General features: G+C 46.7%; 1 long non-coding RNA gene across 1 annotated transcript; it reads right to left on the bottom strand.

Annotated features, from left to right (window-relative positions):
• Window positions 1-14,703: 14,703 nt before the first annotated feature.
• Window positions 14,704-27,024, bottom strand: LOC129525288 (uncharacterized). The gene is made up of 3 exons (XR_008669463.2): window positions 26,864-27,024; window positions 16,144-16,425; window positions 14,704-15,179 (listed from the first exon to the last, which is right to left on the bottom strand). It is a non-coding gene; the product is annotated as an uncharacterized lncRNA (long non-coding RNA).
• Window positions 27,025-27,035: the final 11 nt, after the last annotated feature.

The following is a 27,035-nucleotide window of genomic DNA, read 5'->3' as shown; positions in this document are numbered from 1 at the left end:
GCACCGCCCTTAATCCATTTAACCCTGAGTGGACACAGCACATGTTTCAGAGAGCACAGGGTTGGGGGTAAGGTCATAGATCAACAGGATCCCAAGGCAGAAGAATTTTTCTTAGTACAGAACAAAATGAAAAGTCTCCCATATCTACTTCTTTTTACACAGACACAGCAACCTTCCGATTTCTCAATCTTTTCCCCACCTTGCCCCCTTTTCCATTCCACAAAACCGCCATTGTCATCATGGCCCGTTCTCAATGAGCTGTTGGGTACACCTCCCAGACGGGGTGGTGGCCGGGCAGAGGCGCCCCTCACCTCCCGGACGGGGCGGCTGGCCGGGCAGCGGGCTGACCCCTCCACCTCCCTCCCAGACGGGGTGGCTGGCTGGGCGGGGGGCTGACCCCCCCCCACCTCCCTCCCGGACGGGGCGGCTGGCCAGGCAGAGGGGCTCCTCACTTCCCAGTAGGGGCGGCTGGGCAGAGGCGCCCCTCACCTCCCGGACAGGGTGGCTGGCCTGGCGGGGGCTGACCCCCACCTCCCTCCCGGACGGGGTGGCTGCCGGGCGGAGACGCTCCTCACTTCCCAGAGGGGGTGGCAGCCGGGCGGAGGGGCTCCTCACTTCTCAGATGGGGTGGTTGCCAGGCGGAGGGTCTCCTCACTTCTTAGATGGGGCGGCCGGGCAGAGACGCTCCTCACCTCCCAGACGGGGTCGCGGCCGGGCCGAGGCGCTCCTCACATCCCAGACGGGGCGGCGGGGCAGAGGCGCTCCCCACATCTCAGACGATGGGCGGCCGGGCAGAGATGCTCCTCACTTCCTAGATGGGATGGCGGCCGGGAAGAGGCACTCCTCACTTCCCAGGTGGGATGGCGGCCGGGCAGAGACGCTCCTCACTTTCCAGACTGGGCAGCCAGGCAGAGGGGCTCCTCACATCGCAGACGATGGGCGGCCCGGCAGAGACGCTCCTCACTTCCCAGACGGGGTGGCAGCCGGGCAGAGGCTGCAATCTCTGCACTTTGGGGGGCCAAGGCAGGCGGCTGGGAGGTGGAGGTTGTAGCCAGCCGAGATCACGCCACTGCACTCCAGCCTGGGCGCCATTGAGCACTGAGTTAACGAGACTCCGTCTGCAATCCCGGCACCTCGGGAGGCCGAGGCTGGCGGATCACTCGCGGTTAGGAGCTGGAGACCAGCCCGGCCAACACAGCGAAACCCCGTCTCCACCAAAAAAATTCGAAAACCAGTCAGGCGTGGCGGCGCGCGCCTGCAATCACAGGCACTCGGCAGGCTGAGGCAGGAGAATCAGGCAGGGAGGTTGCAGTGAGCCGAGATGGCAGCAGCACAGTCCAGCTTTGACTCGGCATGAGAGGGAGACTGTGGAAAGGGGAGGGGGAGAGGGAGAGGGAGGGGGAGGGGGAGAGGGAGAGGGAGAGGGAGAGGGAGAGGGAGAGGGAGAGGGAGAGCTTTTTGTGCCACATTTTCTTTATCCAATCTATCTTTGATGGGCATTTGGGATGGTTCCAAGTCTTTGCTATTGTGAACAATGCCGCAATAAACATATTTGTGCATGTGTCTTTAGAGTAGAATGATTTATAATCCTTTGGGTATATACCCAGTAATGGGATTCCTGGGTCAAATGGTATTTCTAGTTCTAGATCCTTGAGGAATCACCGCATTGTCTTCCACAATGGTTGAACTAATTTACACTCCCAACAACAGTGTAAAAGCGTTCCTATTTCTCCACATCCTCTCCAGCATCTGTTGCTTCCTTTTTAACGATCACCATTCTAACTGGCGTGAGATGGTATCTCAATGTGGTTTTGATTTCCATTTCTCTAATGACCAGTGATGATGAGCTTTTTTTTCATATGTTTGTTGGCTGCATAAATGTCTTTTTTTTTGAGAAGTGTCTGTTCATATCCTTTACTCAATTTTTGATGGGGTTGTTTATTATTTTTTTTTGTAAATTTGTTTAAGTTCTTTGTAGATTCTGGATATTAGCCCTTTGTCAGATAGATAGATTGCAAAAATTTTCTCCCATACTGTAGGTTGCCTGTTCACTCTGATGATAATTTATCTTGCTGTGCAGAAGCTCTTTAGTTTAATTAGATCCCATTTGTCTATTTTGGCTTTTGTTGCCATTGCTTTTGGTGTTTTGGTCATGAAGTCTTTGTCCATGCCTATGTCCTGAATGGTATTGCCTAGGTTTTCTTCTAGGGTTTTTTTATAGTTTTAGGTCTTACATTTAAGTCTTTAATCCATCTTGAGTTAAGTTTTGTATAAGGTATAAGGAAGGGATCCAGTTTCAGCTTTCTGCATATGGCTAGCCAGTTTTCCCAACACCATTTATTAAATAGGGAATTCTTTCCCCATTGCTTGTTTTTGTCAGGTTTGTCAAAGATCAGATGGTTATAGATGTGTGGTGTTATTTCTGAGGCCTCTGTTCTGTTCAGTGGGTCCATATATCTGTTTTGGTACCAGTATCATGCTGTTTTTGTTACTGTAGCCTTGTTGTATAGTTTGAAGACAGGTAGCGTGATGCCTCCAGCTTTGTTCTTTTTGTTTAGGATTGTCTTGGCTATGCAGGCTCTTTTTTGGTTCCATGTGAAATTTAAAGTAGTTTTTTTCCAATTCTATGAAGAATGTCGATGGTAACTTGATGGGGATAGCATTGAATCTATAAATTACTTTGGGCAGTATGGCCATTTTCATAATATTGATTCTTCCTATCCATGAGCATGGAATGTTTTTCCATTTGTTTGTGTCCTCTCTTATTTCCTTGAGCAGTGGTTTGTAGTTCTTCTTGAAGAGGTCCTTCACATCCCTTGTAAGTTGTAATCCTAGGTATTTTATTCTCTTTGTAGCAATTGTGAATGGGAGTTCACTCATGATTTGGCTCTCTGTTTGTTATTGGTGTATAGGAATGCTTGTGATTTTTGCCCATTGATTTTGTATCCTGAGACTTTGCTGAAGTTGCTTATCAGCTTCAGGAGATTTTGGGCTGAGATGATGGGGTTTTCTAAATATACAATCATGTCATCTGCGAACAGAGACAATTTTGCTTCCTCTTTTCCTAATTGAATACCTTTTATTTCTTTCTCTTGCCTGATTGCCCTGGCCAGAACTTCCAATACTATGTTGAATAGGAGTGATGAGAGAGGGCATGCTTGCCTTGTGCCGGTTTTCAAAGGGAATGCTTCCAGTTTTTGCCCATTCAGTATGATGTTGGCTGTGGGTTTTTCATAAACAGCGGTTATTATTTTGAGATACATTCCATCAGTACCTAGTTTATTGAGAGTTTTTAGCATGAAGGGCTGTTGAATTTTGTCAAAGGCCTTTTCTGCATCTATTGAGATAATCATGTGGTTTTTGTCATTGGTTCTGTTTATGATGGATTATCTTTATTGATTAGCGTATGTTGAACCAGCCTTGCAACCCAGGGATGAAGCTGACTTGATCATAGTTGATAAGCTTTTTGATGTGCTGCTGGATTCGGTTTGCCAGTATTTTATTGAGGATAAATGTTCGCATCGATGTTCATCAGGGATATTAGCCTGAAATTTTCTTTTTTTTTGTTATGTCTCTGCCAGGTTTTGGTATCAGGATGATGCTGGCCTCATAAAATGTCTTAGGGAGGATTCCCTCTTTTTCTATTGTTTGGAATAGTTTCAGAAGGAATGGTACCAGCTCCTCTTTGTACCTCTGGTAGAATTTGGCTATAAATCCATCTGGTCCTGGACTTTTTTTTTGTTGGTAGGCTATTAATTACTGCCTCAATTTCAGAACTTGTTATTGGTCTATTCGGGGATTCGACTTCTTTCTGGTTTAGTCTTGGGAGGGTGTATGTGTCCAGGAATTTATCCATTTCTTCTAGATTTTCTAGTTTATTTGCGTAGAGGTGTTTATAGTATTCTTTAATGGTAGTTTGTATTTCTGTGGGATCAGTGGTGATATCCCCTTTATCATTTTTTACTGAGTCTACTTGATTCTTCTCTCTTTTCTTCTTTATTAGTCTGGCTAGTGGTCTATTTTGTTGATCTTTTCAAAAAACCAGCTCCTGGATTCATTGATTTTTTGAAGGATTTTTTGGGTCTCTATTTCCTTCAGTTCTGCCCTGATCTTAGTTATTTCTTGTCTTCTGTTAGCTTTTGAATTTGTTTGCTCTTGCTTCTCTAGTTCTTTTAATTGTGATGTTAGGGTGTCGATTTTATATCTTTCCTGCTTTCTTTTGTGTGCAATGAATTTCCCTCTACACACTGCTTTAAGTGTGTCCCAGAGATTCTGGTACGTTGTGGCTTTGCTTTCACTGGTTTCAAAGAACATCTTTGTTTCTTCCTTAATTTTGTTATTTACCCAGTAGTCATTTGGGAGCCAGTTGTTCAGTTTCCATGTAGTTGTATGGTTTTGTCCACTCAGAAATTCTAAAGTCTAAATACATCATTTACATCAACTTTGAATGAAGTTTTTCACTGATGTTATGGGGTCTTTTATTTACCTGAATTATGTACCTTGGTTTAGTGTGTACAATGTTTTAAATAAATTAACCTGGCCAGGCAGGGTGGCTCACGCCTGTAATCTTAGCACTTTGGGAGGCAGAGGTGGGCGGATCACCTGAGGTCAGCAGTTCGAGACCAGCCTGACCAACATGGCGAAACCCCGTCTCTACTAAAAATATAAAAATTAGCTGGGCATGGTGGTGCACACCTGTAATCCCAGCTACTCAGGAGGCTGTGGCAGGAGAATCACTTGAAACTGCCAGGCGTGGAGGTTGCAGTGAGCAGAGTCGTGCCACTTCACTCCAGCCTGAGTGAAAGAGCAAAGCTCCGTTTCAAAAAAAAAAAAAAGTTTAGTCTATTAGTGTCCATATTTAAAATATTCTGAGCTCATAAATTAAAAACAACAACAACAACAACAATCAATAAAAACTAATCTATGGTATTAGACATCGGACATCAGGATAGTGGTTACCATTGAAAAGGAAGGATGGGATAGTGTGGGGGCTCCTAGGGGAGATATTAGGGTGTTGATAATGTTCTGTGTGATGTGTTCATTTTATGGTAACCCATTGAGCTGTATTTTTTTTTTTTTTGAGATGGAGTCTTGCTCTGTCGCCCAGGCTGGAGTGCAATGGCGCAATCTCAGCTCACCGCAACCTCCGCCTCCCGGGTTCAAGCCATTCTCCTGCCTCAGCCTCCCGAGTAGCTGGGATTAGAGGCGCCTGCCACCACGTCTGGCTAATTTTTTTTTTTTTTTGTATTTTTAGTAGAGACGGGGTTTCACTATTTTGGCCAGGCTGGTCTCAAACTCCTGAACTTGTGATCTACCCGCCTCGGCCTCCCAAAGTGCTGGGATTACAGATGTGAGCCACTGCGCCTGGCCAGGCTGTATTCTTTTATAATTCATTCTTTTGCTTGTATATATGCTATACTTTAATTTAGAAGTTTAAGAAGAAAAGGTGGTGGTTCTGGGTGGGTCTGTCATGGTGAGCTCAGAATCTCCCCATTTGTTTCTGCCCTCTCTGGCTGTGTTAGCTCCAGAGAGTGGCCCCCAAGGGTTTCCCTGTAGTGCCTTGGCTTCTGCACAGAGACATCCCCTGCCACCCAGCTCCTATGAAGAATAGCGGTTCTCTGGAAGTTGCCCTAGAAGCCTTCTGAGAATGTTCTGCTGGTTCTAGGAATTGAGGAAGCTGGACCTGTGGGACCTAAGCTCTTAAAGCCACAGACAGGTTTTCGCTGGAGGCAGGAAGTAGCTAGTAGCATCCTTCTGTTAAGTCTTACTGGGGCTTGCACTATTTGTCCAACAGCACAGGAGGAGGAGACATTGAGTAAAGTTGGGCTTGGCCTCCTGCCTGGCACCCTGACCTGGTAACCTCGAACAAAGGGCCAAATAAATGGGCATGTGAGTGCTTTCTTATCTTCGCCACAGCTGACTGTGAGTAGATGGGATGTTCCTTTCCAGCTGTGGCCATCAGATCATGGAGTCAAGGGATGGTGGAAGGGAACGGGAGGTGTGAAAGAAAAATATCTCGGGCCCTCAAAATCACTAACCAAAACTCCAGCTGGAAACCTGCCTCCCATTCTATTCAAAGTCACCCCTCTGCTCACTGAGATAAATGCATATCTGATTGCCTCCTTTGGAAAGGCTAATCAGAAACTCAAAAGAATGTAATCATTTGTGTGTCACCTATCTGTGACCTGGAAGCCCCCTCCCCTGCTTTGAGTCTTCCTGTCTTTCCAGACTGAACCAATGTACTTCTTACATATATTGATTGATGTCTCATGTCTCCCTAAAATGTGTAAAACCAAGCTGTGCCCTGCCCACGTTGGGCATCTGTTGTGAAGACTTCCTGAGGCTGTGTCACGGGCGTGTCTTCAATCTTGGCAAAGTAAACTTTCCAAATTAACTGAGACCGGTCTCAGATTTTCTGGGTTCACAGGAGGCTATGCTCAGATCACCTGGGACTGAGCCCTTACTCACTTCCACCACTCAGAAAAGCTGCCCTTAGTTTCTCCTTGAGAGACAAGGTGCTGCCTCCATAGTGGACTCTATATTAATAAAGTACAAACAGGCTGGGTGTGGTGGCTTGTGCCTGTAATCCTAGCACTTTGGGAGGCTAAGGCGGGAGGATCACTTGAGGCCAGGAGTTTGAGGCTGTAACGAGGTATGATGGTGCCACTGCACTCCAACCTGGGTGACAGAACAAGACCCTGTCCCAAATAAATAAATAAATAAATAAATAAAGCAAACACAAGAAAGCAAAACCAAGAGGAGGGTCTCCAACCAACAGAACAGGGGCACGTAACCTTGTTTAATTTCAAAACAGAAATTTCACAGGTTGTTGCTCAAGAAAACAGTAACCATTCTTAAAGCTCAAGGGAAGAAAGAGGAGTGTGTATGTTTGAGGGCCCCTTAGGGGCTTTTAATGGGATTTGGAGTCAGATAGACCTGGATTCAAATTCCAGCTCAGATATTTGCTGTGTGGCCTTGGACAAGTTACTTACCTTCTCTGAGCTGCAGTTTCCTTATCTATAAAATGGAGATAGTAATCTTACCTTCCTCTGAAGGCTGTTGCAAGGATTCTGATTGCTAAATTGTGTAATGCACACCGCACAGTGCCTTGCACATAGAAGGTTCTTGTTGAATGACGGTCAGGATGATCACGTTATTATCGTTACTGGCTCAGGTATGTTTTTCTCAATCTTGTTATTTTGGACCAGACGGTCCTTTGCTGTGGTGGCTGTCCTGAGCACTGTAGGATGTTTAGCAGCATTCCTGGCCCCCACCCACCAGATTCCATAGCAACTGTCCAGCTGTAACAGCCACATGTCTCCAGACAGTGCCAAATCGCCCCTAGTTGAGAACTACGGAGCTGGAGGTAAATGCCTCGGAGATTGAGGGAGCGATCATGTGGGTTGATCCAAAAAATCTGACCCAGACAGGAGGACCTGATGTGGTGGGGGATGGAAATGGAGGAACAGGATGGGCCAAGGGTTAAGGGGCGAAGTCAAACCAGCAGATCCCAAATGAGCAGAGAAGGCGGGGGTAGGCTCTGAGCAGAAATGGGCCCAAAAATCCCAAAGAGGGTAGGTCCAACAGTTTCATCTGGGTTTCTGTTTATTTGTGTAATGGAATTTGTTTTTCCAGTTGTAAAAGTAGTGTAAGTTCATTTTAAACAAGTTGGCAAGTCCACAGAAAAGCCAATCAGAAAATAAAAATCTTGGCTGGATGCGGTGGCTCATGCCTGTAATCTCAGCACTTTGGGATGCCGAGGTGGGTGGATCACCTGAGGTCAGGAGTTCCAGACCAGCCTGATCAACATGGTGAAACCCCGTCTCTACTAAAAATACAAAATTAGCTGGATGTGGTGGCACATGCCCGTAATCCCAGCTACTAGGGAGGCTGAGGCAAGAGAATCACTTGAACCCGGGAGGTGGAGGTTGTTGTGAGCTGAGATTGTGCCATTGCCCTCCAGCCTGGGCAACAACAGCGAAACTCCGTCTCAAAATTAAATAATAACAATAATAATTTAAAAAGAAAAATCTTAAGTAATCCCAGCACAATTACACGATAGAGTGTGATGTGCTCGTTTGCTCTTTTTGTTCTTGTTGTTTAAGAAACAAACATTTCTTAGTGCTCACTGTGTGCAGGCCCTGCTGGGTGCTGGGGTGTCTGTGTGGGTGGGTGGGTAGGACTGTTCACATGCTCTGGACAAGACAGTGTGGGGGACAGCCTTGACTGCAGGTAGGCACAGTAGGGGTGGTGTGGTGGGGAGAGCAGAGCCTGTTCCTAGGGATGCTGCTGGTCATTTTTGTCCTCTTCTACTGGCCTCCTCCTTTGAGGATCCATGCAGTGTCCTGGTCCTGGCTCCTTGATCTGGATCTTTTTGGAATCTGCCCGTTCCTTTCCATCCATGCGGCCCTACATAAGCTGCCTCCATCCACCTTGTTAGTTTCCTCTTCATGCTCCACTTTGCTTTCTGTGTGCACCAGCCATCCTGATGTTCTGTCCCTGCCTCACCTCCATCCTGTTTCATTTTCTTCAGTTTTTAAAAATTGTGGTAAAATACACACATAGCATAAAATTTACCATTTTAATCTTTTTTTTTTTTTGACAGGGTCTTGCTCTGTCACACAGGCTGGAGTACAGCAGTGTGATCATGGCTCACTGCAGCCTCGACTTCTTGGGCCCAAGCCATCCTCCTGCCTCAGCCTCCTGTTGTAAAAGTAGTGTAGCTGGGTCCCAGCTGTGTAGCTGGGACCACAAGTGTGTGCCACCATGCCTGGTTAATTTTTGTATTTTTTTTTTTCCTTTTGGAGAGATGGGGCTTTGCTGTGTTGCTCAGGCTGGTCTCGAACTCCTGGGCTCAAGCAATCCTCTGATCTCAGCATCCCAAAGTGTTGGGATTACAGATGTGAGCCACCGCACCTGGCCTGACCATTTTTAAGTATACAATGCAGAGGCATTATGTACATTCAGTGTTGTGCAACAATCACCACTATCCATTTCCATAACTTGTACCTTATCCCAAATAGAAACTCTGTACCCATGAAACAATAACTCCCCATTCCCCCTGCCCCAAGATCTCAGTTACCTCTATTCTATTTTTGTCTCTATCAATTTGCCTATTCTGGGAACCTCATATAAGTGGAAACACACAATATTAGTCCTTCTGTGTCTGGCCTCTTTCACTTTAGCCCATGTTTTCAGGGATCATCCATGCTGCAGCATGTATCAGTACTTCATTCTGCTCTATGCTGAATAATATTCCATTGTAGGTCTACGTCACGTTTTGTTTATCCATTCATGCATTGACAGATACTTGTTTCCACCTTTTGGCTGTCGTGAATAGGGCTGCTATGAACATTGGTGTACTCTTCTTTTTAAACAGCTTTATTGAGATATCATTTACATACCAAAAAAATGCACCCAGTTAAGTGTACAATTCAATGCTTTTTATTCTAGTCACGGAGTTATGCAACCACCACTACCATCTAATTTTAGAAGATTTTCCCTCACCTCACACCCCCACCCAGCTCTAGGCAGCCAGGGATCTATTTTCTGTCTATAGAGATTTGCAAATTCTGGACATTTCCTATAAATGGAAGCAGACAATATGTGGTCTTTTGAACCCGCCTTCTTCATTCAGCATAATGCTTACAAGGTTCATCCATCATCACCTGTTTTGTAAGTGAAATTGTATTAGAACACAGCCCTGCTCATTTGTTTACATCTGATCCACGGCTTTGAGCTTCAAAGACAGAGTTGCGACTTATAAAGTTGCACGGCTCACAGAATCAAAAGCAGCTACTATCTACCCTTTTACAGAAAAAGTTTGCTGACTCCTGGTTTATGCCCTCCAAGTTGAGCTTTCTGGAGTCTAAACTGATAAAGGCACCAAAAGATAAAAAGCGAAAAGAGGCAAAACTGATGCCAAGAACCCCAGGCCTATAAAAGCTACCATTATTGGGCCCCCACCATAGTGTAAAGCATCCCAGCCAGCCAGGCAAAGAAACACAGCAGAGGCAGAGCCCGCCTCACCTGGGAGGAGGAAGGAGACCTGTTCAACACCAAAGACAACTTTTTCTAGCAGGCTCTAATCACTCGGGGCACCTTATAGAAAGTGCATTGGCCTTCCCTGGGAAGAGCAAGTGAAGACGCCATTAGAGGAAGGGGGTTCAGCAGGCTGGATGCATGGCCCATGGTGACTCTGGCAAGCTGGTTCAACATACAGCAAAGCTTGGCAGATCCTGAGGTATCAAAGAATTCCCCAAGGCTCTCACCAAACTGTTGTGGGCCAAAATGGTTCGTACTCATTTTTTTATTTTTTCTTCTTTTTTTTTTTTGAGACAGAGTTTCACTCTTGTCACCCAGGCTGGAGTGCAGTGGCACGATCTCAGATTGCAAGCTCACTGCTTGCCTGCCACCATGCCCGGCTAATTTTTGTATTTTTAGTAGAGATGGGTTTTCATAATGTTGGCCAGGCTGGTCTCAAACTCCTGACCTCAAGTGATCCAGCGGCCTTGGCCTCCCAAAGTGCTGGGATTACAGGCATGAGCCACTGCGTCCAGCCTGTTGTTATTATTATTATTATTGTAACAGAAGACTTGTTATTATAACTATTATTATCAGCAGTAGCAAAAGCAACCGTCACACAACTCCTCTAGTTCTCTCCCGCTTCCCTGCCTTGCTCATTAGCAACAACACAGCAGAGAAGGGCGGTAAAATCTTTCACACACTCAGAGAGCCTGTAAATGTTTTTTATTTACAGGCTGCTGGAAAATGGTAGAAGCAGCCAGACCAATCCCCTATGGGAAGCTTCTCTTCTGTGGAGGTGGAAAAAGAAGGGCATTTGAACTGGGACAGAAAACAGGGACAATCCCATTAGCTCTGGTTGGTAGAGATGCTGCCACCTTTGCCCTGTGGGTTCTGTGTCCTACTCGACCTCTCACTGATGTGATAAGCTTCCAAAGAATTTATCCTCTAAGAGGCTGTGAAATGATGGCCTGAGGCTGAATTTGGTCCACATATGTACCACACAGCCCACACGCACAGTCTTTTATAAATTTGAATCTTCTTTTAAACTCGGGAAATTGCACATAAACTTTCAGATTTCCGGCTTCTCTTTCAAAATTAGAAATTCCAGCCTTTGAGGCCCACATTCCCAAATGGCAAAAAATGATGAGAGCTGAGGAGTGGCTCCCCCATGCAGAACTGTCTAGTTTACCATCGTCTCCATCCAGCTTGCTTTCCTCCTTTACGTAACTAGTTGTTCCCTTTGGGCTTTTCATTAGGAATTCACTCTTATGATAGCAAGTTTCATCTTCCCTGAGACTGCAGCAGCAGGGAAGGAGTGGAGATCCACTTAGGGGATGAGGGCATCAGAGATGGATGCAGCACTAAGGTCCAGGCATCTCTAATTCCTGCCAGCACAGCCCTCCCCCACCCAGCAGGCTAGAAGGCTGTCTGGCAGGCCTCAGAGCTGAGTCCATGAGCCCACATAGCAGAGGGGAAAAAGCCCTGCCATTCTTTCTCCTGGAAGCTTCCATCTAATAATCACACTTGCTGTTTGTGTGCCAATGGGCTAAGCAATGCACATGCATTATCTCATTCAATCATTGCACTGCCCTCTAGAATAGAAATTATTATGATCCTCACTCTAAGATGAGGCAACCAAGGCTTAGAGACATCAAGTCATTTGCCTGTGGTCACACAGCTAGGAAGTGGCTGGGAAACTGAGGCTGTAGAGATGTTACCTTGCTCTTGCAAAGTCACATAGCCAACAGATGGCAGAGCGGGGATTCCATTTCAGGGCCAACTGACTCCAAAGCCTAGAAGCTGGAAAACTGGAGGCCAGTGGGGCAAACTAGTTTAGCTGGTAGTATTTTTGAAAATTTGGACTTTTGGCGTTTTGCTGGTCTCACTGGTCCCCACTTTCTCACAGGTCCCACCAATACTGTTGCCTCACACCCTGGCTTCTTTCCCCGCGCATGTTGCCTGCCTGGCCTCAGGAGGGGTGACAACCTTCACATCCTCTGCACATTCTCTTACCTCCCAGAGTTCAACTCTGATGGGCTTGAGCTCTCAGTTCTAGGACAGAGATGAAGGTCAGTGTTTTTCTCTGTTGATCCTACCCCAGTAGGTTTTGGGAGTTGAAAGTAGAGACAAATGGAATATAGTTTGGTTCATGTTCAGTTCCATGACTATGATGCCATTCCAGAGTCCAAGATTTAGAGGATTGATAGGGTTGGTTCCAGGACCCACTGATTCACTGGGGTGGTGGTTGAATTGATTGTATTGTTCTAAATGATTTCTCTCCCTTTGAGATTCCATCCAAAGTGAGTATGCTTTAAATCAGGGGTTTTCAAATACATGTTGTTTCAGGTGTGGGTTCTGTGTCTCATTTACTTTTCTGGGAGGAGGTAAGCAAGAAAACCAATGGGCAGGCATTTTGGCAGGAGTTTGGGATCAGGCTGAATGGGGCTGAACTGTTACCCCAGATTAACCAGAAAGTCCAAGGAGTGGATGAAAGTCCAGGAGTGGAGCCTAGGTTGGTTCAAGAAGCAGGGAAGCCATAGAACCAATGAAAGGCTGGGAATAGGTTGAGAAGCACAGTACAGAGTAAAAGGAAAAGAAGGGGATTTGTTGGAGGTTGAGAACCCAGGCAGGTGCCCAGGAGCTTGCTCTGACAGGTGCTGTTGGGTGAATAGTTTCGATTCAAGACCCGCTGGGCTGCATCATCCCATTGTTCTAGTCATGGGTTCTTAAGGCTTAGAACAGGACCGTGCTAACCACACAACAGAAATGCTGAGCTAAGCCAGCTAAGACACTTTAGTAGCATGGGAGAGAAAACATATTAAAAGAAGCATAAATGGTGCCTAAGTTAGTTCCAAAGTTCAGTGATGTCACCGAAGACTCAGGTGTCCTAAAGTGATTGCCCTCATGGTCCCAAATGGCTGCCACAGCTCCAGCCATCATGCTGAGCATCCCTCAAGAGACCAGAGAGGGAATGTTCCTGTTTCGTGTCTCTTTTGAAGAGTTAGAAAACCTTTCCAGAAGCCACTAGTAGACTTCTTATACCTCATTGGCCAATCCTGCTTAAACTAATAACTGACAAGGAGGCTGGGATGATCAGAATTCATTCTCATGAATCGAGATTTAGTGCCACCTCTCCCTTCTCCAAGTCTTCTCAGAACAGAAAGGAATAAAACTGTGGCTATGTCAGCGAGGATGAAAGATCAGAAGATCAGAGATTGGTCCACAGGGACTTCTACTCACTCCCCTCACTGAAATCCTATGGCCAATGTGAGCAAGGGTCCCCCCACCCCTGTTAGTCTAACTACATCTAAAGCATATCTTCCATGTGTGAAGGGACACATCCAAAGCTGCCCTACTTGAAGCAGGAGTGAAGGCCAGGAGCCCACTTGGCTCCCCCAGCTTCCAGGAGGCACTGGATCTTTTCCAGCATCTTTATTTTATTTATTTTGAGATGGAATCTCACTCTGTCACCCAGGCTGGAGTGCAATGGCTCAATCTCGGCTCACTGCAATCTCAACACGGGAAACCTCACCCAGCCTGGACACGGACAGGATTGACAGATTGATAGCTCTTTCTCAATTCCGTGGGTGGTAGTGCATGGCCATTCTTTGCCTGGTTAATTCTGATAACAAATGAGACTTTGAAATGCTAACTAGTAGAGACGGGGTTTCACCATGTTGGCCAGGGTAGTCTCAAACTTCTGACCTCAAGTGATCCACCCGCCTCAGCCTCCCAACATGCTGGGATTACAGGTGTGAGCCTCCATGCCCAGCCCCTCCCTCTATTTTATAGACATGGAAATGGAGGCATGGGGGAAGTTAAGTGACTTTGGATACACTGCTAAAAACCAGTGTATCACAAATGCAGTGGAAACATGGCCTTGCCTTACAGGGTTAGGACTAAATGAGGTGAAGGATGTAAAGAGGCTAGCTCAGGCCCAGCACATATTAGGCACTCAAGAAGGGCAGGTCCTCCCTCCTTCTGGCATAGGGGAATGAAAGATGAGTTGAGGCAGGGACCCAAGGTAGTGTGACCTGGAGAGGCAGCAGGGCTGGACTCACTGGCTGGCTGGAAAATCAGATAACGCTTCTGTGGCTACAGAGCAAGGTGTGTGGGTGCCAGACCCCTGGCCTGGTAGAAATGACAGCTGGCCTTACCCCCAGCCCACAGGCACCCTCCACCTGCCTGAAAATCCTCTGAGAATGAATTCTGTCTTCCTCCCGAGCCAGCCTGTACCTGGACAGAAAGCTGATGGGCAGTGGAGGGTGTAGAAATAAACAATGACCAGGCGGGGCACGGTGGCTCACACCTGTAATTCCAGCACTTTGGGAGACTGAGGTGGGTGGATCACCTGAGGTCAGGAGTTCGAGACCAGCCTGGCCAACATGGTGGAACTCCGCCTTTGCTAAAAATACAGAAAAATTACCTGGGTGTGGTGGTGCATGCCTGTAATCCCAGCTACTTGGGAGGCTGAAGCAGGAGAATTACTTGAACCCGGGAGGCGGAGGTTACAGTGAGCTGAGATCATACCACTGCACTCCAGCCTGGGTGTCAGAGTGAGATTCCATCTCAAAAAAAATAAAAAGAAAGAAAAAGAAAAAGAAATAAACAATGACCACACAAGTAAGACCACACAGAGGCTTTTTATTCAGAGCCATAGCAAGGGAGTTGGCCACCACTACATATATTCGGCAAAGACTCAAAGTCAGGCAGAGTGAGAAAGATTTGCAGTGAGAAAAAGGGAAGGCTTCAGGTGTGCCCTCACTGGAGGCTGCTGGCATGGGGGTGCTGGAGGCAGCTAACTAGAAGCTGGACATCCTACGTGATTGATTGGTCCTGAGTTGGATGCGGCGGTTGTACTGGTGGGGAGGGTGTCAGGGGGACACAAGGAAACTGGCAGTCACTGGCAATCATTGACCAAGTCCTGATCCTTCTGGGCCAATTGCTGCAGAGGTGGTGGTTTGGTTTCCAGGGCTGATCATGATGGAGGTTGTAGGAAAGAGTTCTGTTATCATATACGGTTTGGCCATTGTCCGTTTGTATATTCGGTCTCTCGGTGTGCAGAGAGGGAGGCCTTTCTATGTGATTTGGGGCATGTTGCTAACCTCTCTGTGCCATGGTTTCCTAACTTGTGAATGGGATGTTAATAGTACCTGTTTCAGATGTGAATATATATCAAGTTCTTAGAATAGCAACTGGCATATGGCGAGTACCCAACACAATATTAGTTATTATTTAAAAAATTATGGCTGTAATTGGTGTGGTTCACACCTGTGTAATCCCAGCACTTTGGGAAGCTGAGATAGAAGGATTGCTTAAGGCCAGGAGTTCGAGACCAGCCTGAGCAACACAGCAAGATCTCATCTCTTCAAAAGATAAAAAAATTAGCTGGGCATAATAGCTGGCACCTGTAGTCCCAGCAACTCAGGAAGCTGAGGCAGGAGGATTGCTTGAGCCCAGGAGTTCAAGGTTACAGTGAGCTCGGATTGTGCCCCTGCACTCTAGCCTGGGTGGCAGATCAATTTTTTTTTTTTTTTTTTTTGAGGTGGAGTCTCACACTGTTATCTGGGCTGGAGTGCAGTGGCGTGATCTTGGTTCACTGCAACCTTCACCTCCTGGGTTCAAGTGATTCTCCTGCCTCAGTCTCCTGAGTAGGTGGGATTATAGGCACCCACCATGATGCCCAGCTAATTTTTTTGTATTTTTAGTAGAGATGGGGTTTCACTGTGTTGGCTGGGCTGGTCTCAAACTCCTGACCTTGTGATCTGCCCGCCTCGGCCTCCCAAAGTGCTGGGATTCTAGGCATGAGCCACCGCACCGGGCTGACAGAGCAATTTTTAAAAAGTATTAGTATTATTATACTCAATGGAAAGGGCACTGGCCTGGGAGGAGGGCTCTGGGTAGCTCTGGTCCTGGTTCTGCCCCATCGCACTGTGACCTCAGCCTTCTTGAGGCTCCTCTGAGTCTCAGTCTTGTCAGCAGAGCAGGGGGCTGAGCTCTGACTTCCAAACTGGTTCCCAGCTCTAATGTTATCAATTCCCCACTGGGTGTGTAGCGACAGCCTGCCATCGCCCCTCCCTTCCCCATACCCACACTCCATCTATGCTCCCAGCACACCTGGATGGGCAGCTGCGGTGCAGCAGGCTCTGCTGTCCCCATTTCAGCTGGTTTCAGGTCCTAAATTTAGTCCTTTCACAGAAGCCACGGTGTGTGGGAGGAGGGCTCCCAGTAGGTCTGGTCCTGGTTCTACCCATCACACTGTGGGTGAGGGCTGTATGTGGTGGGGGCAGCTCTTCCACCCATGTGGTGCACTCCGAAGAGAATCAGGCAGGAGGCCAGGAGGGCTGAGCACTGCATTCCATTTTGTCATCAATGCACTTGTTGCAGGACAATCAAAGACTGGAGAGATGGAAAAGAAGGTTCAGGAGAGTTTATTAAGGTGATCACCGGCCCAGCCGGACATATGTCCAGAAAGTCTGAGCCCCAAACAAAGGGCTTTTCCTACTTTTAAACATCTTAAGGGTGGAACTACGTGAGGCGGGAAGCGAGTTACAGAAGCAAGAAACAAAGGCAGTATTACAACATTTCTTACATCTTGAGAGAAACATGTCTTGCAACCTAAACTTATCAGTCTTGTGACCCTGCAGCTGTGCAGGAACTCGCTGGGCCTGTAATAAACTTTGAGGAATGTGGAGTTGGGGAGTATAGATAAGGTTCACTGTCCACAGAGAGGAGACAGGCTGTGAATATTCCCTTTTAACTTGAGTGTAAGGGGGAAGGGGTCACACTTTGCAGCAACTTTAAGAGAATTTTAAAATTTCTATTACTACTACTATTAGGTTATAGTTGATTTCATTAATTCCTTCTTCACGCTGGGCGAGTCCTTTGACCCTTTGGGGCCTCAGTTTTTCATCTGGCAACTAATTTTTTTTTTTTTTTTTGAGACAGAGTCTTGCTCTGTCACCCAGGCTGGAGTGCAGTGGCGTGATCTTGGCTCACTGCAACCTCCACCTCCCAGGTTCAAGTGATTCTCCTGCTTCAGCCTCCTGAGTAGCTGGGATTACAGGCGCGCACCACCAGGCACAGCTAATTTTTGTATTTTTTGTAGGGATGGGGTCTTGTCATGTTGCCCAGGCTGATGTCTAACTCCTGACCTCAAGTGATCTGCCCACCTTGGTCTCCCAAAGTTGGGATTATAGGCGTGAGCCATTGTGTCAGGCCTGGCAATTAAATTTTATATATGTTGACACCTTAAGCCACAATGTTATCTTTTTTTTTTTTTTTTTTTTTTTTTTTGAGACGAAGTCTTGTTTTGTTGCCAGGCTGGAGTGCAGTGATGCGATCTCGGCTCACTGCAACCTCTGCCTCCCGGGTTCAAGGGATTCTCCTGCCTCAGCCTCCCGAGTAGCTGGGACTATAGCCATGTACCACCGTGCCCAGCTAATTTTTGTATTTTTAGTAGAGATGGGGTTTCAGCATGTTGGCCAGGATGGTCTCAATCTCTTGATCTTGTGATCCGCCCACCTCGGCCTCCCAAAGTGCTGGATTACAGGTGTGAGCCACCGTGCCCGGCCTATGTTATCCTTTAAAGTAGAACAACTTTCCTTTCTTTCAGAAGAGGAAAAAAATCAGACAGAGGTTAAGTGAGTTGGCTAAGCCCACACAGCTAGCACATGGTTTGAGTCTAGATCTTTAGACCCTAAGACCTAGTCTTTTTTTTTACCTTTAGATAATCTCAACTTTACTTCCATTATGGGATTACTATGATGATAACATGAAAATAATAAATTTTATACTAGGGAGGCAACATGGTTTTACAGTTGAGAGCCAGACTGCCTAGGTTTGATTTCTAGTTCTGGTACTTATTAGCTGTGTGACCTCAGACAAATTACTTAACCTCTCTGTGCCTCAGTTCTTATCTGTGAGATGGAAGATAATAATTGTACCCACATAGGGTTGTTATGAGGATTAAGTGAATTAATATTTGCGAAACACTTTCAACCATGCCTGACATCCAGTAAAGTTTATTTAAATGTTTGCTTAATTTAAAAAATAGCTCTCTTGCCAATCAGCATATGACCTTAAGCAGGAAGAAAGTGTCTGCGATTAGGATCAGGAGACTCATGGTCTACTTTAGGCACAGCCACTACTTTGCTCTGTGGCCTCAGAGACTTTAATTTTTTTGTGCCTTAGTTTCCTCAGCTGCAAAGTAAGGAGCTTGGGCAAGTTCAGTGATGAACAGCATTTTATGAACAAAGATCAAGTCAGAAAAAAAATCAAAATTTTTTTTGCCACATTAGTTTTACCCATTAGAGTCGATTGCGAGGAATATTCCAGTGTAGTGGGTGCAGCCTTGACTATTGTCCCAGCATGCTGTGGGGCTCACCCATGGGCCCCCTAGCAATGCTCTGGGTGACCTATGTGTCCTTGCTTGGGGGTGAGGGTGTCTGACCCAATCACACCCTCCTCCCAGGAAGTGGAGAGTCGGATCTGAACGTTAGACTGGGACGCATTAACAGGTGCTCTGGCTGGAGGGCTGTAAACTCCTGCTGCTGATGGCTACAGAATTCTGGTTCCTGCTCTTTTTGACAGTTGGCTTTTCTGATCTTGAAATTCCATAAGAAACCCCAGTTTCCTTCAAACAACCCCTGCCCTATTTATTTAGGCTAATGTATCAGTTATTTATTGCTGTGTAATAAATCATCCCAAAATTTAGAGGATTAAAACAACAATTTACTATTTCTCTAGAATCTGTGGGTGGACTGGGTGATTCTTCTGCAGGTTTGACCTAGGGGCACTTGTGCGGCTGTGTTCATCTGGTGGGGTTGAGAGCAGGGGCTGTTGACTGCGGTGCCTCGATTCTCTTCCATGTGGCCTCTCCATTCGGCTTGCTTGGGCTTCCTGATAGTATGGTGGTCTCAGGATTGCCAGGGGAGAGGCACAAGCTCCCACTCCACTTAAGGCCTGGCCTCCGAAGCCCCAGCACATTACTTTTTCTGTTTTCTTTTTTTTTTTTGAGACAGAGTCTCACTGTGTCACCCAGGCTGGAGTGCAGTGGCGCGATCTCAGCTCACTGCAAGCTCTGCCTCCCGGGTTCACGCCATTCTCCTGCCTCAGCCTCCCCAGCAGCTGGGACTACAGGCGCATGCTGCCACGCCTGGCTAATTTTCGTATTTTTAGTAAAGACGGGGTTTCACTGTGTTAGCCAGGATGGTCTCAATCTCCTGACCTTGTGATCCACCTGCCTCGGCCTCCCAAAGTGCTGGGATTACAGGGGTGAGCCACCGCGCCCGGCCTACTTTTTCTGTTTCCTACTGGTTAGAGCAAGTTACACGATCAGCCCTGACTTAAAGATTCAACAGAAGCCACCTCTTGATGGGAGATGAAGAATGCACGTATGGGGCTGGAAGGAACGGAAAGTGACCAGGTGTGCATGCAACTACTGTGACTAATTTCAGTTGATTTCTTATTGCAGGCAAAATAAATTTAACTAGTTTATCCTATGACTTAGGAACTCCCACCTCCCATACTCTGATCTCATCTCTTAGCATCTCTCGGCCACCCTGGCCTTGCCTTTCCTTACTCACGCTGGCCATACTCCCACCCCAGGGCCTTTGCACCTGCTGATCCCTCTTCCTGGCACGTTCTGACCCCAGATCTTCTCCTGACTGCTCCTTTGCCACATTTCAATCTTTACTCACATCTTTACACAGAGAGGTCTCTGATCCTCTGATCTAAAGTCATCCCTCGATACCGTCAGTCCCTTAACTAGGCCTTATCTTCTTTGTGGCACTTGCTATGTATTGTTTATATTTTGTCTTTTTGTTGACTGTTCTTCTTCTCTCACTAACCTCCAAGAATGTAGGAACTGTGGTCTGTCTCAGTCTCTGAGGTATGCCTGGCATATGGTAAGTACTCAAAAAATATTTACTGAAAGAATGAATTTTAATGCTTTGTAGATATGATAATATTAATATTCAAAAAGTCCTGATTAGAGGCAGCTTAATGGAAGTCATAGATGATTCCATGAAGGGAGGCAGCCTCATATCTAGGCTGGATAATCTCAATGATCCTGATCCTTTCTGATTCTGAGAGTCCATGACTCTAAGTGAGAAAGTGCTGGGAAAATTTAAAGGCACAGTATAAACCTCTAGCTATTACTACTGAGAGGGCACACTGGGAGTTCTGTGAAGAACCGGGCTTAAACTTTCATTATACCTCAGATCTAATGTGGCTCCTGGCTGAGCTACACGAAATAACACAGACACGTCCCATTTGTTTTTCCTACATATCATGGGCTACAGAGGGGCTGCTATCAATGCACAACCATAGAAAGATTATGCTATGGTCTGAATGCTTGTGTTCCCCTAAAATAAATATGTTGAAACCTAAGCCCCAGTGCAATAGCATTGAGAGATGGGAACTTTAGGAGGTGATTAAATCATGAGGGTAGAGCCCCCATGAATAAGATTAGTGCCCTTATAAAAGAGGCCAGAGCCAGCTTGTTTGCCTCTTGTGCCATGTTAGGATGCAGCAACAAGACACCGTCTATGAAGCAGAGAATGAGCCCTACTAGACAATGAATCTGCTGGCATCTTGATCTTGGACTTCCCAGCCTCCAGAAATGTGAGCGATACATTTCTATTGTCTATAAATTACGCAGTATAAGGTATCTTGTTAGAGCGGCTCAAGTGGACTAAAACAGGCTGTGTGGTGGTCTTAATACATAGCCTCATTATCCTTTGAGCCTCCTCCCATGAGAGGTGGGGTTTCTGTCCTCTATTCTTGATTCTGGGCTGGCTTCTGATTGCTTCAACCAGTAGAGAAGGGCAGAAGTGAAACTATGTGACTCCAAAGTTGGGGCAGAAAAGTGCAGTTAGCTTCTACCTATTCCTCTTGGGACACTCAGTCTGGGGGAAGCCAACAGCTTGTAAGAAGTCTGACCACTCTGAGCCTCCCATACTGAAAAGGCCATATGTAGATGCTCCAGTTGACAGCGCCAGCTAAGCTTCTAGCCGACATCCAGTTGCCAGCCATGTGATAAGTGGTCTTGGACGTTTAGCCCAGTTGAGCTTTCAGACAACTGCAGCCCAGGCCAACATCTGACTGCAACCACATGACTTGAAGCAAGAACTACTCAGCTGTGCCCTTCCCCAAATCATGAGCAAAATGAAATGGCTGTTTTCAGCTGCCAAATTTTGGGGTAATATGTCAGGCATCCATAGTATGTGGAATAGGCCATTTCTTTAGTGCTTTCTCCTTCACAAAGACCTCCATAGTCCTAACATCTCAGAGTCGACTTGACGTCCCCACTGGATCATGTCCCATCCCAGTCTGCAGACATCTCAAACTTAACATGTCCAAAAATAAACTCTTGGTCCCAGGCCTGTCTCTCACTGCTTAGTCTTCCCTGTCCAATAAATGGCACCTCCATTCCCAGTTGTGTAAGGCAGAAGTCTGGGCATTGTCCTTGAATTCTTTCTTCCTGTCAACCCCACAGGCAATCTCTCTGAAAGGTCTCTTGGCTTTACTTCTAAAATGCAGCTCAGGCCGGGTGCAGTGGCTCACACCTGTAATCCCAGCACTCTGGGAGACCGAGGGGGGCGGATCACCTGAGGTCAGGAGTTCAAGACCAGCCTGGCCAACATCATGAAACCTCATCTCTATTAAAAAAAAAAAAATTAGCTGGGCATGGTGGCACATGCCTATAATCCCAGCTACTTGGGAGGTTGGAGCTGGAGAATCACTTGAACCTGGGAGGCAGAGGTTGCAGTGAGCCGAGATCACGCCACTCCAGCTTGGGCAACAAGAGCGAAACTCAGTCTCAAAAAATAAATAAATACATAAATAAAATAATAAATTGCATCTCAAAGCTGTTCTCTTCTGTCTCCGCAGCCACCACCCTAGTCTAAGCCACCACTGTTTCTCTCCTGGCCACACTGTAACCTCTTGACTGGTCACCCTACTTGTGCCCTTGCCACCCTTGCCTTTGGTGTCAATTCATTTGCCTCACAAGGGCCAGAGAGACCTTCGTAAATTATAAATCAAATCATGGCACTCCCAGTGGCTGCCCATGGCACTGGGAATAAATCTAAACCCCTTGCTGTGGTGCTCAATTTGGTACGCCCTGCCTGAGCCCAAGCCTCTAACCCCTCTTTCCACTCTTCCCCATGGTGAGTGGAATCAAAAGGAAACAGCATTTTGAAGGAATGTCAGAAAGCTGCCAAATTTATCTCCACCTCCTTTCCTATTTCTGGGATTTGTCCTCCCCTGTGAGGTTGGACCCCAGTGGAGACAGTCAATCAGCTTCCTCAAGTCTGCTCCTGCCACCCTGGCCTTCTCTCTGGTCCTTGACCACCTTCAAGTCTTTTCCTTTTGCAGGGCCTGTGCGTGAGCTGTGACCTCTGCCTGGAATGCCCCTTCTTCACTCTTCCTATGGCGGGCTCCCTCCCACCATTTGGGCCTGAGATTAAATGTTATGCTCAGAGAGGCCTGTGAATATTCCATCTAGAGAAGGTTCCCCCCAGTCATCTACACTTTGCCTTTTTGTTTTGCATTTATTTGAGTGTTTATTTGTTTTTAGTGTCTTGTCCACTGCTTCTCCCCTAGTGCTTGGGCATAGTTAGCACTCAATGAAGAGACTGTTTGTTGATGTGCACAGTAACAGTAGCTTGCTATAGTCCCGTACTATGCTGAGCACTCTATATGCTTCATTCACAATCATTTTATGTGGGAGGATGGGCAAGGATTATCCCCATATCTCAGGTAGGAAAAGTGAGGCCCAGAAAGGTTAGGGGACTTGCCTGAGACCATGTAGCTTCTAAGAAGTGGAAACTAGGTCTCCTGACCCCTGATCAGGTGCTCTTCAAAAGCAGAAGTGAAAGGGCAACGCAGGAGAGGCGTGCGGTAGGTCACTGTTCCTAAATTCTCCATGTCTTTCACTGTTTTTTGGTCTCTCTGTCACCCAGGCTGGAGTGCAGTGGTGTGATCTCGGCTCACTGCAACCTCGGCCTCCCGTGCTCAAGCGATTCTCGTGCCTCAGCCTCCCAAGTAGCTAGGATTACAGGTGGGAGCCACCACACCCAGCTAATTTTTTGTAGCGATGGGGGTCTCACTGTTGTCCAGGCTGGTCTCAAACTCCTAGCTCAAGGGATCTGCCTGCATTGGCCTCCCAAAGTGCTGGGATTATAGGCGTGAGCTACTGTACTTGGCCCACTATTTTTTTAAATTGGGCAGCTCAGTATCTACATCCCCGCCTTCTGAAAGGGACAAGAGAAAAGGGGAGACAGTCTGGGCTCAGGCCAGGGGTGAGTGGGGGAAGTATCACTCTTCTTTCTTGCCAGAGAAACATCATTCCTGGAGGTGGTCTTGGCCCCTTTAAATATCACAGAGATGAGCTGCGGGGCGGTGCTGACAGTGGAACCTGGCTGGGATGCTGGCCAGCTGGCTCAGGCTATCCCTGGGCTTCATTTGCATGAGAATTGGGGCCTGTGGCACTGTGTGGATCCAAACCCATCTACCTACACTGTGTGTCTTTGTATGTGTGTGTGTGGAGTCCTGCACAGTGGGTGAGGGCTGTTCATCTGTGTCCTAAGAGTTAGGCCCTCTCTCAACTACTTTAACTCATGAATTTGTTTATATTTGAGAAGCCCGAAGCCATGCATCCTTTTGTCTGCGTTTAAGCATTTTTGGTAAAAAGTTGAAATTTAGATCTTTCTCTCTCTTTTTTTTATTTTTAATTTTTTTTAGAGACAGGGTCTGTTCTGTCACCCAGGCTGGGGTGTAGTGATGCAATCAACTGCAGCCTCCACCTCCTGGGCTCAAGTGATCCTCCTGTTTCAGCCTCCCTAGTAGCTGGGACTACAGGCAGACACCACCATGCCCAGCTAATTTTAAAATTTTTTGTAGCAGCAGAGTCCTGCTTTGTTGCCCAGACTGGTGTTGAACTCCTGGGCTCAAGCAATCCTCCTGCCTGGGCATCCCAAAGTGCTGGTATTACAGGCATGAGCCACCACGCCCAGCTTAGATTTCTCTCAAAAAAGTGCAAATAGCATTAAGAAAATAGTCCCAATTTTCTGAGCGTACAAAGGGTGCAGAAATGATCATATCATGTCCATTCTGTTTTAGGGACCTGGCAATGGCGTAGCCATCAATCCGATAATGTCGATTGACCACTGCATTCAAGGCCTTCACCCCACATCCCACCCTGCCTTTCTGGTTTCCTCTCCAGCTCCAACCCCCAAACCTCTCACCACTCCCACTTGTGCTATTTCCTGAGCTTAACCTTCTCCCTGTTCTTCTCCAATTCTCCTCTTGGAGGCCTCTGCTCACTCAGTAAGCCTATTCAACTATCCTGGCCCTTGTGAGGACCTGGCTGACTCGCCACACTTGGTCTGTCCACCTTCTGCTTGCTCATGGCAATATGTTCAGATGTCCAGTGTGGCTTCTGTTATGGGGCTGGCATGCATGTTTATGTGCAATCCCCTGGAAGCAGATCCGGGTCTTCATATTAATACAACTGCTATAGTGTGGATGTTTATTACCAAACCTCATGTTGAAATTTGATCTCAATGTTGGAGGTGGGGGCCTAATGGGAGGGTCACAGGGGCAGACGCCGCATGAATAATCTATATTATTCATGAATTAGTAATATATCAATTATATAATAATTGATACTATATCAATTATATAATAATTGATACTATATCAATTATATATTATCAATATATCAATAATCATATAATCATTAATATTATCATAGTATGAATACATTAACTATTATGTATTAATATTATTAATATAGTAGTATATATTACTAATATATTAACTATTATATATTATTACTACTATATTATCATACAGTTAATATATTAATTATTAAATATTAATATAGATTAATAATTACTTGTTAGTATTCTTTTTTTTTTTTTTGAGACGGAGTCTCACTCTGTTACCCGGGCTGGAGTGCAGTGGCGCGATCTCGGCTCACTGCAAGCTCTGCCTCCCAGGTTCATGCCATTCTCCTGCTTCAGCTTCCTGAGCAGCTGGGACCACAGGCGCCCACCACCACACCCGGCTAATTTTTTGCATTTTTAGTAAAGACGAGGTTTCACCGTGGTAGCCAGGATGGTCTCGATCTCCTGACCGCGTGATCTGCCCGCCTCGGCCTCCCAAAGTGCTGGGATTAGAGGCGTGAGCCACGCGCCCGGCCTGTTAATATTCTTAATATAAATTTATTATTATTAAGATTATAATATAGATTAATTCTTAATTATTAAGATTATAATATAGATTATTCTTAATTAATCTATAGTAATATCCTCCCTGAGTGGGTGGTGAGTTCTTGCTCTATTAGTCTCATGAGAACTAGTTGTTAAAAAGAGCCTGGCAGCCAGTGTGGTAGCTCACGGCTGAAATCTCAGCACTTTGGGAGGCTTAGGTAGGAGGATCGCTGGAGACCAGGAGTTCAAAGCCAGCCTGGGCAACATAAAGAGACTCTGTCTTTACCAAAAATACAAACAAAAAAATCCACCAGGGCATAGTGTGCACGTCTGTAGTCCTGGCTACTTGGAGGCTGAAGTGGGAGGACTGCCGATTGTGCCACTGCACTCCAGCCTGGGCGACAGAGTGAGACCCTGCCTTAAAAAAAAAAAGAGCTGGGGCATCTCCCCTTTCCTCTGTCTTGCTTCGCCCCCTCAACATATGATCCCTGCACAGCTGGCTCTCCCAGAGTGAAAGCAGCCTGAGGCCTTCACCAGATGCCCAACCTTGAACTTTTCCCAACATCAGAATCATCAGCCAAATAAGCCTTTTTTTTTTTTTTTGAGACTGAGTCTCACTTTGTCACCCAGGCTGGAGTGCAATGGTGTGATCTTGGCTCACTGCAACCTCCGCCTCCCGGGTTCAAACGATTCTCCTGCCTCAGCCTCCTGAGTAGCTGGGACTACAGGTGCGTGCCATCACGCCTGGCTGATTTTTGTATTTTTCATAGAGACAGGGTTTCACTATGTTGGCCAGGCTGGTCTCGAACTCCTAACCTCGTGATCCTTCTGCCTTGGCCTCCCAAAGTGCTGGGATTAGAGGCTAGAGCCACTGTGCCCGACCAATGAGTCTTTTTTAATTTATAAATTACCCAGCCACAGATATTCCCTTATAGCAACAATAAGTGGACTAAGACAACCTACCACAGTGCCTGGCATATAACAGGTGCTCAGAAAAGTGCTGGGTAGGCCGGGTACGGTGGCTCATTCCTGTAATCCCAGCACTTTGGGAGGCCGAGGTGGGTGGATCACCTGAGGTCAGGAGTTTGAGACCAGCCTGGTCCACGTGGCGAAACCCCGTCTCTACTAAAAATGTGAAAAATTAGCCTGGTGTGTTGGCGGGCACCTGTAATCCCAGCTAACTGGGAGAGTGAGACAGGAGAATCGCTTGAACCCGGGAGATGGAGGTTGCAGTGAGCCAAGACCGCGCCATTGCACTCCAGCCTGAGTGACACAGCAAGACTCTGTTAAAAAAAAAAAAAAAAAGTGCTGGGTATTGGACTCAGAATGCTGGGGTAGAGTTAAGTACCAAGCTCTGAAGGCACAGAACTCTGAATCCTCCTCCTGCCTCTTCCTTCCTGGGGCCCTCTCTGAGCCTCAGTGTCCTCATGTGTAAAAAAAAACAGATCAGTGACGGCTCCCACCTAAGGGGCCACGGGGAGTTGTGAAGATGAACTTCACAACTTCTCAACTTCACAAGGGTGGATGTACAACACTCAGCACAGCCTATGGCCCCCAACAAGCATCCAGTAAATGGCAATTACGACTAATAGGAAACTTCAAGTCTGGTCACCTACCTTCCAGGAAGGAGCCTGGTATCCTTAGAAAGAACCAGCTCCTAGAAAGGCTGCCTGCTGGTGGGTGGGCTTGGTGAAGGCAGGGATGAGCCCTCCTTCCTGACAGATCCCCAGCTCCCCTCCACCCCAGGGCCCTGTTCACAAACCTTCTTCAGCCCTGCCGCCTCTGACA

The sequence above is a fragment of the Gorilla gorilla genome, chromosome 9, assembly GCF_029281585.2.
Source record: "Gorilla gorilla gorilla isolate KB3781 chromosome 9, NHGRI_mGorGor1-v2.1_pri, whole genome shotgun sequence".
NCBI classification, from domain to species: domain Eukaryota; kingdom Metazoa; phylum Chordata; class Mammalia; order Primates; family Hominidae; genus Gorilla; species Gorilla gorilla.
This window is presented reverse-complemented; position numbering and strand designations above follow the sequence as displayed.